Here is a 14,767-nt window from a genome sequence, read left to right as displayed (position 1 = left end):
AGAATTGTTTAATTTTTTTGGTCCATTGCCTTATGGGAGCTGGAATCAACTTAATTTTCTCACTGATACTTCTTGGTCTTACTGTGAAAGAGGAAGCTGATTTAAAACTCTTATTCTCTTAGACTAGGTTGGGAAAACACCAATGTTTATATATTATCATTTAACTCCTAACTGCCTGATTTATTTTTAGCTCATTCAATTGTTTATTCCCATGCTTGATTTTGAACTCAAAAGGACCTTAGAACTTATTCCAGTCTCATTCATATCAGAATGCCACCTTTTCTCACAGTTCCCTTCATAAGATTATCCTCAATTTGAGATAGCAGCCCCCCAAAAAACTCCCATGGCCCATGTGATGACAAGTCATCCTGAGCAGTGTTTTGGGATTCTTTCAGGAAAGCCTCTGCCCGGCTTCCCTGGAAGCAAAGTTGATATGCCTGTCAAACCTGCTTTTCCACAGCTGTCTGGGCAACACTGTCATCTTGGGTCTCATTCATGTTCCTTTCTTCAGCGCAAGGAGGAAAACAAATGTCCAGAATCTGTGCCTCTGACAACAGGTAGAGCATCTGAGGGTCATAGGGGAATGGTTGGGGTTAGAGGGAGAATGCAGGTAAGGGTAGTGGAATGGTATTTCTCAGGGACTGTGAGATAGCAGGATCTCTTAAGTGAGAAATTGTCCTCTAAGAGGAATGACTGGTTTGCATTCTGGGAAAGGGGACAACCTCCTTATCCTATTTTGTCTTTATGTGTGTATAAGTAGAGGGAACATCATGGTGCTGGGTTTGCTAAGAGGGTGTTATGAGGCAGGTTAGAGTGAATTACTCAAAAAAAGTCTTAGCTTTCTATGAGTGAAAAAATACCTTGATATGAAGATCAAAACTTTGTTACTTCTTCATGCCTTTGTAGTTTTTTCCCTCTTGCCGGGAGTATATTCCCTCCTTTCATCTGCCTCTTAGAACTCCTAGTTTCCTTCAAATCTCTACTCAAATGATCCTCCTAGTTGCTATTACCTTCCTTGATTCAATGCAAAATTATCTTGGATTTTTTGGTATATATTTTGTACAAGTTTATGTGAGTATATGCCATATATGAATAGAATTTAAGTGCCAAGAATTTGATTTTTGTCTTACTATCTCCAAAAAGAAAATGTTGGCATATTAAAGGTACTTGATTTATAGTTTCTCAGTAACTTCCAGGAGAGGGAAATTTTTTCAAGATCCAATTCAAGTCAGCAAGTATTAAACTCCTATTGTGTACTAGGCATTGTGCTAAACATTGGGGTAAAAAATAAAATAAAACAAAACAACAAATCAAAAACAGTAGTTCCTTCCCTCCAAGTAGCTCACAAACTAATCTAACACGTAAAGAACATATACAGATGACATATACAAGATAAATTAGAGATAATCTCTGAGAGAAGATGCTAGCTTTGAGGGAAACCAGGAGAAACACTTTTTTAAATTTAATAGTCTTTTTTTTTTTTTAAATCCAGGAACAGCTAGGTGACTCAGTGGATAGAGAACCAAGTCAAGACAGGAGATCCTAGGTTCAAATCTAGCCTTAGATACTTCCTAGCTATGTGACCCTGGGCAAGTCATTTAACCCCAATTGCCTGGCCCTTACAACTTCTGCCTTAGAACAGATACTTAGTATCCATTCTAACACAGAAAATAAGGGTTTTTTTAAATCCACCTTCTCTCTTTCCCACTTCTCCTTTGCCCCACCCCTACCACCTCCCCCACCCCACCCCAATTGAGAAATCAAGAAAAACAAAACCTCTGTTAAAACATGTAAGGTGGAGCAAAAGAAATTCCTGCATCGTTCATGTTCACAAAAATATATATCAGCCTTCATTCTGAATCTATCACCTCTCCGTCAGGAAGTGAGGAGCATGTTTAATCATGAGTCCTCTGGAATTATGGCTTGTCATTTTATTGATCAAAGTTTCCAAGTTTTTCAAAGTTGTTTTTCTTTACAATATTGTTGTTATTTTATAGATTTTTCTTCTGGCTCTGTTACCTGTGTTGGTTCCTCCACATTTTCCCAGTTTTCACTGAAATTATAAAAAAGACTTCTTGCAAAAGGTGGAATTTCAGATGACAGCTGAAGAAAGCTAGAGAAGCCAGGAAGTAGAAATAAGGAAGGAGGGAACTTCATCTATTTCTCCCAGGTAAAAAATGCCTGGAGTTAGGAGATGTAGTGCCTTATAGGAAAAAGGCCACTGGATTTCATAGTCACTGGAGGAGAGTACGGTATAAGAATATTGGAAAGGCAGCAAGAAGGGGCCAGATTAAAGAGAATTTTAAAAGACAAACAAAAGGTTTTATATTTGATTTTGGAGTATTGTAATAGGGAGGCACTGGAGTTTATTGAGTAGTGGGGTAACATAGACTTTCCTTTTAGGGAAACCAAATAAACTGAAATAGGGGAAGAGTTAGACTAAGCAAAGAGATCAATCCTCAGGAGACTGCAATATATTGAGACATGAAGTGTCGGAGTAGAGATGTGGGGAATATATGAGAAATGTTGCAAAGTAGAATTGACAATTTTGGCAATATATTGGATGGAGGCAGTGATAGTGAGGAGTTAAGAGTGACACCAAGGTCTTGAACCTGGAAAGGGTTTTTTTTTTTAATTTTTTAAAAATTTAGAACACTTTTCCATGGTTACATGATTCATGATCCCTACCTACCCCCATCTCTGCTCTTTCCTCTCCCCCCCACCAAAGCTGGCAAGCAGTTCCACTGGCTTATATGTCTATCATTGTTCAAAACCTATTTCTACGTTATTCATATCTGCAGTAGAGTAATCTTTTAACATCAAAACCCTAATCATAACCATATCGAACTACATGATCAATCATATGTTTTTCTTCTGCATTTCTGTTTCCACAGTTCTTTCTCTGGATGTGGATAGCGTTCTTTCTCATAATAAGTTCCTCTGGATTGTCCTGGGTCATTGCACTGCTGCTAGTAGAAAAATCTTTTTTTTTTTTTAAATCCAGGGACAGCTTACAATTAAGTAGGGGAGTGATATGCACTACTATAATAATTATCATGTTTTTTAAGTCTAGGCATCTAAGTTCTGTGGCTACCTACTCTTCTGTAGAAGCAATTTTAATTAATTATTTTTTTCCTTTTCCTTTTTTTTCTTTTATTTAATTGATTACGAAAATTTTTCCATGGTTACATGATTCATGTTCTTTCCCTCTCTACCCCCCCCCCCCCGCCCCGCCAGAGCCTACAAGCAATTCCACTGGGTTTTACAAGTATCATTGATCAAGACCTATTTCCATATTATTGATAAGCAAATTTAATTTAAGATTAAAAGTTAGAAGTATATTAACAATCACTCTAAGTCTTTAGACTTATGCTTTAGGTAGCATAATTGCTATAATTAGTTATATCTATCACTAGTTAACCCTCTTTATGGTTGAGGCAAAATTCTGATTACTAGAAATGCTTAGAGCAGTAGATAATATTTAATAGTATCTATTGGTAGACAGGCACAGTAGATAATATTTAATAGTATCTATTGGTAGACAGGCACCACCAGGGGAAACTAATGAAAGAGAAGAAATTTTCTTGGAACTTCCCTCAGACCTGGAGTAGATTGTTTTTGACTTGTCACTCACTAGCACATAGACTCTCCCCCCCCCCCAATTTAAGGATTAAGTAGGGGTGTATATATTCCTGGTGGCTAAAATCTAAAGAATAAATAGGGGAGAGTTAATCCCATCTTCACATTACTTTGGCAGCAGTGGAGAGAGACCAAAGGTAGAGAGACCAAGTAGGAAACTGTTGCAATAATCTATTCCAGAGGCTAGGCAGAGCCAAGATGATGAAGTACAGGCATGGACCTCCAAACAAATTTAAAATAATGCTTCAAGTCAAATTTTGGAGTGGCAGAGTCAGAAAAAGATCAGAACTAACAAAGATAACAGACAGAAGAAGGAAGAAAATCAGAACATCAAAGAAGTCATTATGTATTATAATATAGCTTTTATAATCAAACATAGTGGACTGTGGCTAAGGACCCAGCTAAGCTAAGTGACCCACTGTTAGATAAATTTTCTGGCCACAGCAAAGTTCACATATTATTTTCCAAAGGAAAGAGATTGCAACCTCTTTCCATCCTAATACACTCCCCATCTCCCATTTATGCAGTCAGAAGTGATACCAGTAATCAGCTCCTGATGCAAACAGATTGCCATAAGTAGATTTCAGACTTCAAAAACATCAAATTCTTAACATTTTCCTGTTTCTTCCTTTCTTTCACTATTGTATCAGGCACTGGCATGGGTCTTATGTGCCATATTGCTGGCTCTATGGTTAAATTTCTTAGATTAATAGTTGTATATTAATAGAATTTAGAAGCTGGAAAAGAGCTTAGATCACCTCTAGGTGAAAAATTTTTTTGATGCTGAAACTCAAATAAGTGACACCAAGATGCCAGAAAACTATTGTACCCTTCAATTTTCAATTGTACCACATAAATTTACAGTTTTGGTTCTTTCCCAAAAGCTTTTAAAGAAAGTTCGTCATGACATGTTGTATAGTCTATAGTCATTACAGCCAAAGAAATTTGAATGAGTCCAAAGATTTTTCAACTTATTTCCTGGTTAGAATTTTTTTCCCTCTCTCTCTCTGTCCCTTAAAGTTCTGTGGCTACTGGACTTTGAAACTGGAATAAAGTCCCAAGATCTGAATTAGCTATGTCAATTCACAATGGTACCACTGAAGAGTCCAGCAACTCACCTGGTGCTCTAGCATTTGTTTACCTACCACCATCCTGCATTGAGCAGCTTATTAAGAAAGGAGTCAGCAGCCCCTGTCTGGAATCTTCTATACCTTCACTGGGAAGGGAGCCGCCTCTGCTATTCTAGCTGAAGGGACATTGAACTACATCCCTCTGCAAGGAGCCTCTGCTTAGACCAATCTGAACTTTTGCCTGGTGAGTGCCCCTCAATGATTCAGCCTTGGACAAACTACATGGGGGTGAGAAAGAGGGAATGTTTTCCATATAATTTATTTATCTCTTTTCCTGTCTCCTAAGTATAGGATTTAGAACTACAAGGGAACTTAGATATCATCTTGATAGATAAAAAACTAAGGTTTGGAGAAATTGTGACTTGCCCAAGGTTGCATAGATCAGTCACAATCAGGCAAGAAACATCTATTAAGTTCTTACTATGTGCCAGGCATTGTGCCAATCACTGAACATAGAAACCAACCTTTTCCTAATGGAACTCATACTATAATAGGGAGGACTCTATGCAAATAGTTACATACATACAAGATATATACAAAGTGAATGAAAGGTATTCTCAGAGGGAAAGATACTAGCAATCGGGGTGAATGGGAAGGCTTCTGCAGAAGGTAGGATTTGATGAAATCCAAGAAATATAATAGGTGAAGGTGAGGAGCATGTGTATTCCAAAATAGTGAGTTCCATGGTACTAAGATGGGAGATGGAGTGTCCAGAAGAGCACAGTAGATCAGTGTAATAGGCTAGATATGGAGAAGGGAATAAAGAATAAGAAGATTGGAAAGGAAGGAAGGGTATAGGTTGTGAAAATCTTTAAATCTCAAAGAGGACTTTATATTTGATCCTGAAAGAAATAGGGAGCCACTGGAGTTTATTGGAATGAGGTCATATTTGTGTTGCCTCAAAACAATATTGCTTTTTCTGATGTAGTGTTTTTCAAGCAAAATTAATTGGTTAGTAGATCAGTAGATCTCATAGGGGAACAGAAGGGGCTATGGATTACCTTTTTGGTCTTCTGCTTATCTTCCCTCCCCACCAAATAACCATAATTAATTAGTATAATGATGACAGGCCAGTGAAGGGATGATTAATTAAATTGGAGATGATTAATTCAGACCAGAAACAAAAGTAGAAAATAAAAGTCAGCTTATCAACATTAATATAAATGTCAACATTAATTAACAATATTAATATAAATATTAGAATTAATGTAATAATACTCAATTTGATTGCTTTTTGTAGCTAAACTTATTGGGAGAGAGGTATGGCATGTTGTCTTCAATCTTTGTCAAGGTCCATCTTATAGATACAAGAAGAGAGGAGGGTTCAATCCAGGGACTTTGGCTGAGATTCAGTTGTGCAAGGCCAGGAGAGAGCACAGCTGTAATATGCCAGGAAGATTAGAGGATTGTCAAGCAAGCCTAGGCTGGGGGTTAGAAAATTTGGGGAACATATAATGGAATTGGATGAGAGCCTAGAGCCACAATAGTCAAAACCTTTGTTAGCTCAAGGGTTACTAGAAACAATGTGTTTTTCTTTTCTAAACTTAAAGAAACACCAAATAAAATGAATATTTCCCATATGCAAAATAAAACATAGAAAGAGGTTGTCATGAAACCATGGATTTTTCCTAAGTATAGCTGCTGTATCTTTGCTTAGGAAACTATAAATAAAGTCACAAAGTTGGACTTGGCTGAAAATGATTAAACAACAAAAAAAGCTTACTTTCCTTTGATACACATAATAAATTTGACATGTAGCTTTCAAAGCTGCCCTGCTTGTCTATGTTTCTTTTTAGCTTTCCTTCTCTTCCATTTTGTGCAATTTAACAGAAAAAAAAACCCTCAAGTAAATCTCTTTTTCTTTTCCAATTCTGGAAGCCTCTCACTAGCTCCCCTCTTCTTTGCACTTTCCCCTCTTCTCCAAATTGAAAGAAAAAAGTCAAGTAAAACAAAATCTTCACATTCGTGTTCATTTTGCACCTTGAGTGCATTACCCCTTTATCAGATCAATTACACTGGTGATTGGAAACCATGTGCTTTTCAAGTATACTTAGGCCATTAAGCAGCATTGTTGAATCTCAGGTGGTATGCAGGCCAGAGAGGATTCCAGAATTGGATGATAGATTATATTAATTGCATGATCTCTGCTATAAGTCCAACCTAAATCAGATTGGTCTGGTAGTTCAGGTTCTAGATTAGAGTAAAATGTAACACTGGTAGCCCCTCTAGAAATTAAGATTTTTCTGAGCAGTAGCATAGAGGGATATTTGGCAAGGATATAGTACTGGTTTCCATAGTCTCCTTTGTCTCCATATAGAAACATTTAGACAGCAGGGCAGGGTTTGAATTCCCAAGGCAAGGGAGACATTCTTTAGTATGAGGGGCATTATATCTTTATGGGACAACCTCTTTTACCTTTGAGTGACCCAGAAACCTTGTAAATGGCTCAAACTTTGGTCCCCAGGGTCAATAAGTCTTTTTTTTAAAAAAAAATCCTTACCTTCCATCTTAGAATCAATACTATGTATTGGTTCCACGGCAGAAAAGCGGCTAGGCAATAGAAGGTTGTAACTTGCCCAGGACCAAGAAAGTGGCTGAGGCAAGATTTGGACCCAGGACCTCCCATCTCTTGGCTTGGCTCTCAATCACTGAGCCACCTAGAGTCTTGAGAGGGGTTTTAATACCTTTATAAAAATAAGTTTTTATTACTATTTTCTGTATCCCATTGTTCCTCCCCCTTTCTCTCCCTGAGAGCCATCCTACATGACAAATAAATAGTATTTTTTAGAGAGGGAAGAAAAGTAGTACAAATGATTGATACATGGTATCATGTATCATCAAACCTTAAACAATAATGAGCCTACCCTTGGTGGGGTCAGGCTCTTAAGAAAATTTAGCACACCTTATGTGGCAAGTCTCTGGCAATACTATTCCAACATCTAAAGTTATCTAACTCTGATAGTCTATGATTCTAGATTAGCCTGTAATGGTATAATGAAAACCACTGCCCTAGTGTCCCTTTACTTTGAATTGCTTAAAATGCCTTGTGAAAATAGAATCCCTGGACACTGTAAAATCATCTAGCTCATTTCTCCTCCTTTAAGCAAGGCAGAAACTCAACAATAGTAACAAGAGCAAAGCAGGGACTGCTCACAATTATAAACAGAGCTTTCAAGATACTTTTCTCACACAAATTCTCTAAGCTAGATAAGAACAATAGTAATACTTAATATTTATAATATAATATATGGAATATGAAAGTATGTTTTGACTAATAATACATGTATAACTCAGATCAAATTGCTTACCATCCCCAGGAAGGGGGAGAGAAGTGAAGGAGAGAGATAATTTGGACCTTATAGTTTCTGAAAGTGTATGTTAAAAATTGTCATTACATGTAATTGGGAAAAGAAAATACCTTTAAAAAATAAAGTATATACATCTCACTACAATTGAGTCAAAAGGGCAATTATTGTCCAAATGCCCAGGTGACCTTAAGATAAAATATATTATATTGTATTGTATTATGTTATGTTATATTATGTTACATTACATTACATTACATTATATTATATTATATTATATTATATTATATTATATTATATTATATTATATTATATTATATTAATTAGCTCTTACTAAAGCTAAGTGCTTTCCAAATATCTTATTTGGTCCTCACAATAACCCTGAGAGGCAGGTGCTCTTATCGTCCCCATTTTTCAGATGAGGAAACCAAGACAAACAGAAGTTAAGTGACTTGCCCAGAGACACAAGTAGTAAGTGTCTGAGACTGACAATGAAGTCAAGTCTTTCTTACTCCAAGCCAAGCATTCTATCTACTGCATCACCTATGTGTCCCTAAATTTGTAGTAAATGAATTTGCAACATCCTATTTGAGGAATGGGTGTCTATTACCTTGGTAATAACACATTATCCCTCTACAGTTTGCTTCTTATTAGCAGTTAGCTAATAGACACAACTGGGTCTTATGAAAGGCCTTTACTAAGGTAGCATAGTATTAGCAGTAGCTACAAAGCATTCTTTGCCATAAATCTGACTTTATCACCTATACAGTGCCCTTTGGGATTGTAGGCATAAACTAAGTACAATATTAGTGAGACTCATCTGAAGAACACAAGGAGCCAGAGCAACTGACAGTTCAACTTTAGGGTCTCAGTGTTCTTTCTTTCTGCATAAAAATTCTTACAAAGCTTCTTGTTACCAGAGCTAACTGTTTCTTAAGGCCAAGGTCAACTCTCTTCTTTGCTACCAGGGATCACTCACTTGATAATGACTTGAAGTTATTTCCTGCCTGGTGTGATTGCCATTCTTTGCCTGGGGTATGAGTCTCTTCTCCCTCAACTGTGCCTAAAACTCTTTCTACCTAATTCTCCAGCTACTATATGGGTTATTTCCATTGGAGCGAGTATCTCTGCTATTAAATACCATGACAAATGGTAGGCTAAAAGAAAAAATACATTGTTCTCTTTTTCCTCCAAGAAGTAAAGAACTATGTTCTTCCCTATGTCTGGCTTCTGCTCCAGTATCTTTATCTCTAACTTTTGACTCACTTAAATTAAACAGACTTTTTTTTTTTCTTAAGGTCGTCTGGGCATTTGGACAATAATTACCCTTCTGATTCAATTGTAGTGAGATGTATATACTTTATTTTTAAAAGGTATTTTATTTTCCCAATTACATGTAATAACAATTTTAACATACGTTTTCAGAAATAAGTTTTCCAAATTGTCACCCTCCTTTACTTTTCTCCACCTTCCTAGGGATGGTGTAAAGATGAAAATTTAGGGGAGACTGAGGCAGGTAGAAATTAGTTTCTCTCTGCAAGGAGTATTATATTTTTATGAGGTTTATTAAAGATTAAGGATTAAAGAAAATACAGGATAAGAAAACATGTGCCTAGGCCAGAGAGGCCTAGACAAGATAATCTCACATCATGGAAGAGAAGTGTCTGCTCCAAAATGGAAGTCCAAAAGGCCCCTCAGTAGGTGGAGAAGTCCTTTAAATAATCATCTGTGTTCTCACCCAGGCGAGAATTCAGTGTGATTACAAAGCATTCTGGGGAAGTGGAGCAAAGGATTCTGGGGATTGGAGTCCTGGATTCGAGTCTATTTTTACAATGGTAAGCAATTTGATCTGAGTTATGCATGTATTATTATGCAAAATATACTTCATATTGGTCATATAAAACCAAAACCTTAAAATAAAAACATAAATAAACTAATGTGAAAAATAGCTTTGATCTACATGTAGGCTCTAATGTAGGCATTTGGTGGGGTGAGGTGGTCATCTGACTGGGATCCGCCTGGAGGCATAAAGATTCATCTCTTTGTCCATCTTAAATCCAGATGACAAAAGAGGATAAACATCTCAGGACCCTAGGGGGATCATTGGGTGTTTCTAGGTTAAGAGTCAGGAGGAGGCAAAGCAAGGGAGTTTCCCTGATAATAGCTCCCCTGGGTTTCGGGGGGTACAGTGCCCATGTCATCTCTCCCCTCTCCTAATATGTAAGGGAAAAGGGATGGTGGTCTCAGTATTCTGTAACTTCTTCAGAGCTTAGAATGGGCATAGAGTTTTCCCTGCCTATGTTAGGAGAGAGAGGTATTGACCGTAGGCCATGTCCAGAGCTTCAGGCTGGGATGGTTGCCAAGGTTATGGTGGCATCTGGCATCTGGGTGACTCCCATGAGTGCTTTTACCCTAGAAGCAACTAGAGAGATGACAAGGTTACAAATACAAGGTCCACATATCCCACAGGGGAGTAGCCAAAACTGGAGTGGTTGCTAATCTCCTTAAGGCCTCAAGTCTTGGATATACCTCAGAAGCATTGAGACCTTGGGCTAGAAGCCTGGGGTTCTCTCTACTTTGGGGGTGCTTCATACAGATCCAAGAGTTAGAGGGACCCACTTTGGTTAACGCTTCCCCAAGCTGAATCAGAGAATTATATGTCCAGCTGTCTGGGTATGCATGATTTACAACATAGGATAAGACCCAAAATTTAAGGAAAGAAAGTTATGATCAGGTAGTTAAGAGCTAAAGTAAAAGGGGTTGAAGATAATAGGGAAGGAAAGGCTGTGGGTGCAGGGTCTTAGGGACATGTCCTCAGTGAATGCTTGGGTCCTAGGTAGCTGGGAATCTGCTTGGAGATGTGAAGGATATGTCCAGCGACTGCTTCCCCTGATGGGCAGACAGGTCACAGGGGGAGAGTCAGCGCTTAAGATAGAAGTGTAGAAACCAGGACTAAGGCAAACACTAGAACACCAGATAGAAACAGAAAATAATACAATACAGTACATTAGCAATTGGCATTACACATTTGCATTTGGGTATCTTAGCCAACAGACTTCTTCAGAAATCATCTTCTGACTGGAATAGATCCCTTTAGGAAATTGGATTCCTGAGTTGTTTGCAGAGTTGGTATGTGATGTTTCTGTTAAAGAATATCCTTTTGCAAAGTACACATTAACTATAACATCTATAAACACTTGAGTAACAATATTTTACAGATGAATTTCTTTACTCCAGATTCTGGGGAAAATTCAGGAGAGCTTTTTCAGCTCAAGATCCAAACTTCAATTAAGGCTGCAAATACAAGCCATCAATTAATAAACTTCACCTACTTCTCAAAGTATGTTCCCTAACAGTTTGAGAATGTTCAATTATTAACCTAATAGGTTGTTTGGGGAAATGGAAACTTTAATTTTCCAATTTGTATTATGTGCTGATTATGGGAATTCATGTATCATGAAGGAAGAAGGCCCAGAAAGGGAAAATATCTCCAAGTCACAAAGGACACAGTGAGTGGCTTTGTATACCAAGCAAGGCTGTCACTGCCATTATTATTTCACTCAAGGATTAGCAGCCTAGATGGTCAGTTAAGTCCAGTCCAAAGTGAGCCTTGGGCTGCCTTCTCTAACTATCCTAGGACTTTCTCTCTCCTTTGTGCACTTTGTCACCATTAGATCCCAGAAGTCTTTTTCTTTAAAGGACAAGTCTCACCCATTACAACTCAGAGAAAGTCTGCTTATCAGCAGACCAGAAACAAATTTCCATACCCTCAAACAAGTTTTTCTGACCATTTGCCTTCTCTAAGGATTCCTTAAAGCCTATGAGTCTACATTATAGCAATTATTCTTACATATTTTGGCCATAATTAATTTATCACAATTTAGTCATAAAACCTGAACAAGAATGTTGAATTTGTTAGCTCTACAGTAAATACAAATCAGGGCTAGATCATATCCTGGCCTTAGGCCATGTGAAGGAACTAAGACAAGATCAGTCAGGAATATCTCTAAGGAATTTTCAGAGAAATTCCAGAATTATTTGTGATTTTCCAAAACTACATATATCAATTCTAGAAATTATCCCTAAGTTAAAGATCCAATTATGAGAGCAGAATATCTATCTGTTCTCTTTCACCTTCCCTCTCTTTATCTCTCTCTGTCTCTGTCTCTGTCTCTGTCTTCCTTCAAAACCCTCTGCTTAAAAAGCAGAACACAACTTCCATTCTTTCTTCACAAATCTGCATACTCAAGCTTTATGGACTTTAGATCTAAGTCCCTCTTTCTTCTGAATTCAAAACCAACATACCTTCTCTATTTTCTCTGGCTTGCTTTTACCATCATAAGTCAACCAAACATTCCATTGGTATCACTTCAATTGCTAATCAGTAACCAAAAGAATTCTGATTTAAAGGATCATTGAAATACTGTATCTTTAGCATAGTACTCATCAGTTATAAATTTCAGTTCATAGTATAAATTGGTAAACTGAGGTAACCACTGAGTATTGAACAAAATCTATGGTAGAGTCAGGTTTACAACGAGCTTGTTTACATCCAAACAATACTTAAAATACATATTTCAACAGCAACTCACATAGCATTTAAAAAATTTCATAAAGCATTTAGTATTACAGGACCTATTTTAAATTTAGAGATTTGAAACCTTTTAAGGACTGCAAACCTTAAAGCGAGCCTTTTGACAAGCAGGTTGATTATCTATTTTCAAGACTAAGAAGTTAAATGTAATAATAAAGTTTGTCCAACTTTAATACACTGGGATGAAAACCATTGAGATAAAAACCATTTGATAATTTTAAACAAAAACCCATTTTTGGTAAGTTTAAATACTGCTAAAACCTATTTTACAAAACCGATCCATGGCTTTTCTATACAAACAAATTTCACTGTCTGACAAAATTAAAATTATTTTAAAAATCCATATAAATACATGATCACAATTTTGAAATAAAATACCAATAAATACATCTAATAGATTTACACATTACTTCCTTCTGGCTAGGAGACAGGGAAAGGAGATTTATCAGGTCTTTTTATCTCTCCCTGTTTACCTCAAAACAGAAGATAATTAATAGGATGTTCTACAAGTTGAAAAAAACCTTAGTTTTAAAAGTGTAAGACATTTAAAAATCCCCAAAATAGGGCTTTCTCACCAGTTGTCTCTCTGTTCAGAATCAACCCTCTGGCTCTCTGCAGCAGAGGAAAAGGTAGATCTGATCAGTGAATTTATAAGCTTCCCAGTTTCCTTTTCCCCATCTTTGCCTGGATTTCTCGGTGGGCCCTTGCCTTAAAATCCAAGTAAAGAGTAGACTTTGGAGAACTGGGAGCCTGGTGAGGGAATAAATTTGAAATGTAAGGAGCTTCGGTCTATACAGTATGTTCAATTGCCACCTGGTGTCAGAATTTAGGGTAACAAAAAGTCATTTTTTTTAATGGTGCTCATCTATTTAACATGAGAGAAAACAAACAAACAAACAAAAAAATCCAACTGAATTTTCTCTCAGGCTGCTTAGACTTGATCCCTTCCCAACAGGAAAGGCCTGCAAGCATGCTTCTCCCTTTGTCTTAATTGGGTTGGCTAGTCCCTATCTGGCTTGACCTCATTCTGATAAAAGGATGCCATGTATAGGCCATGCCTCTTGCTTACTAAGGATATAACGTGGCCAGTCAACATTACAAAAAGAAATTAGTTGCTTTTTCTTTAAGCTGTTTAGTGCCAATTTTTTTCCAATTCCAAAACTTAGCTTAAAAACAAAAAGAGAAATTTATTAGTTTGGGGAGTAATGTTGAGAATGGTCAGGAGGCAAGGCGGAACAGCAAGATAGGGAGCAGTTCCTTGGGAGGATAGCAAGAAGAGAAAGGCTTTTCCCCCATGGGGACAGCATGGGTGGAAAGGCTGTACCCCCTGTTGTTATTTTCTTTAAAAACTCCCAAACTGTAATTTCATTACCATATAAAACAATATAGTGTCTATAATTATGTCTTAGAGCAGGAATTCTGAATCTTTTTAGTGTCACAAACTCCTTTATAAGTTTGGTGGAACCTCTGAACCACTTTTCAGAATAATATTTTGAAATATATAAAATAAAGATCATTATGAATGAAACCAATTACATTGAAAGAAAGTTACCAAACCATTTTATAAAGTGAGTTCACAAATCCAGAATAAAAACTCCTGTCTTGAGAAATGCCTGAGGTAGAACCTATCAGAGGTAGGATTGGGACCCAGATTTTCCTGATTGAAAAATTGTCCTACTGTTTACTAGATGATACTGCCTCTTATCCTTGTACAAGTGAGAAAAATAAGACAGGGTAAGAAGTCACTTAGCCACGGCCCCACTTGAGTAAGTCAGTGTTCGATTCAGTATTAGAACTCTTGGAATCCTTGGAAGAATTCTCTAAAAAGTATTCTCCAAAAATAAGTATAATTCAGAAATAGCATCAAGAACTCCATGCCTACTCCACTGATCTCTAGAGAAATAAAACTGTATGGATGGTCATGTTGGTTTGAATTTTCCCATTTAAATTAATTAGTTATTTCCATCTTCCCCAAAATGTCCAGCCAGTGCATGAAAAACTGGTTCAAGGGTGATAAACAGATTTTTAAAAAATTTATGATGTCTCCACAACTTTCCAGCTCTGACTTTACTTATCTTTTGATAAGATGCTAGCTTCTT

At 37.0% G+C, this 14,767-nt stretch overlaps 1 protein-coding gene across 1 annotated transcript in view; it reads left to right on the top strand.

Moving 5' to 3' along the window:
* Positions 1-457: 457 nt before the first annotated feature.
* Positions 458-14,767, top strand: part of CARD14 (caspase recruitment domain family member 14) — a 115,886-nt gene continuing 101,576 nt past the window's right edge. The window contains exon 1 of the mRNA XM_056817372.1: positions 458-557. The gene's annotated coding sequence lies outside the window, so the exon portion shown is untranslated. The remainder of the gene's footprint in view (positions 558-14,767) is intronic.

This window comes from Monodelphis domestica, chromosome 2 (genome assembly GCF_027887165.1).
Source record: "Monodelphis domestica isolate mMonDom1 chromosome 2, mMonDom1.pri, whole genome shotgun sequence".
Classification (NCBI taxonomy): Eukaryota; Metazoa; Chordata; class Mammalia; order Didelphimorphia; family Didelphidae; genus Monodelphis; species Monodelphis domestica.
This window is presented reverse-complemented; position numbering and strand designations above follow the sequence as displayed.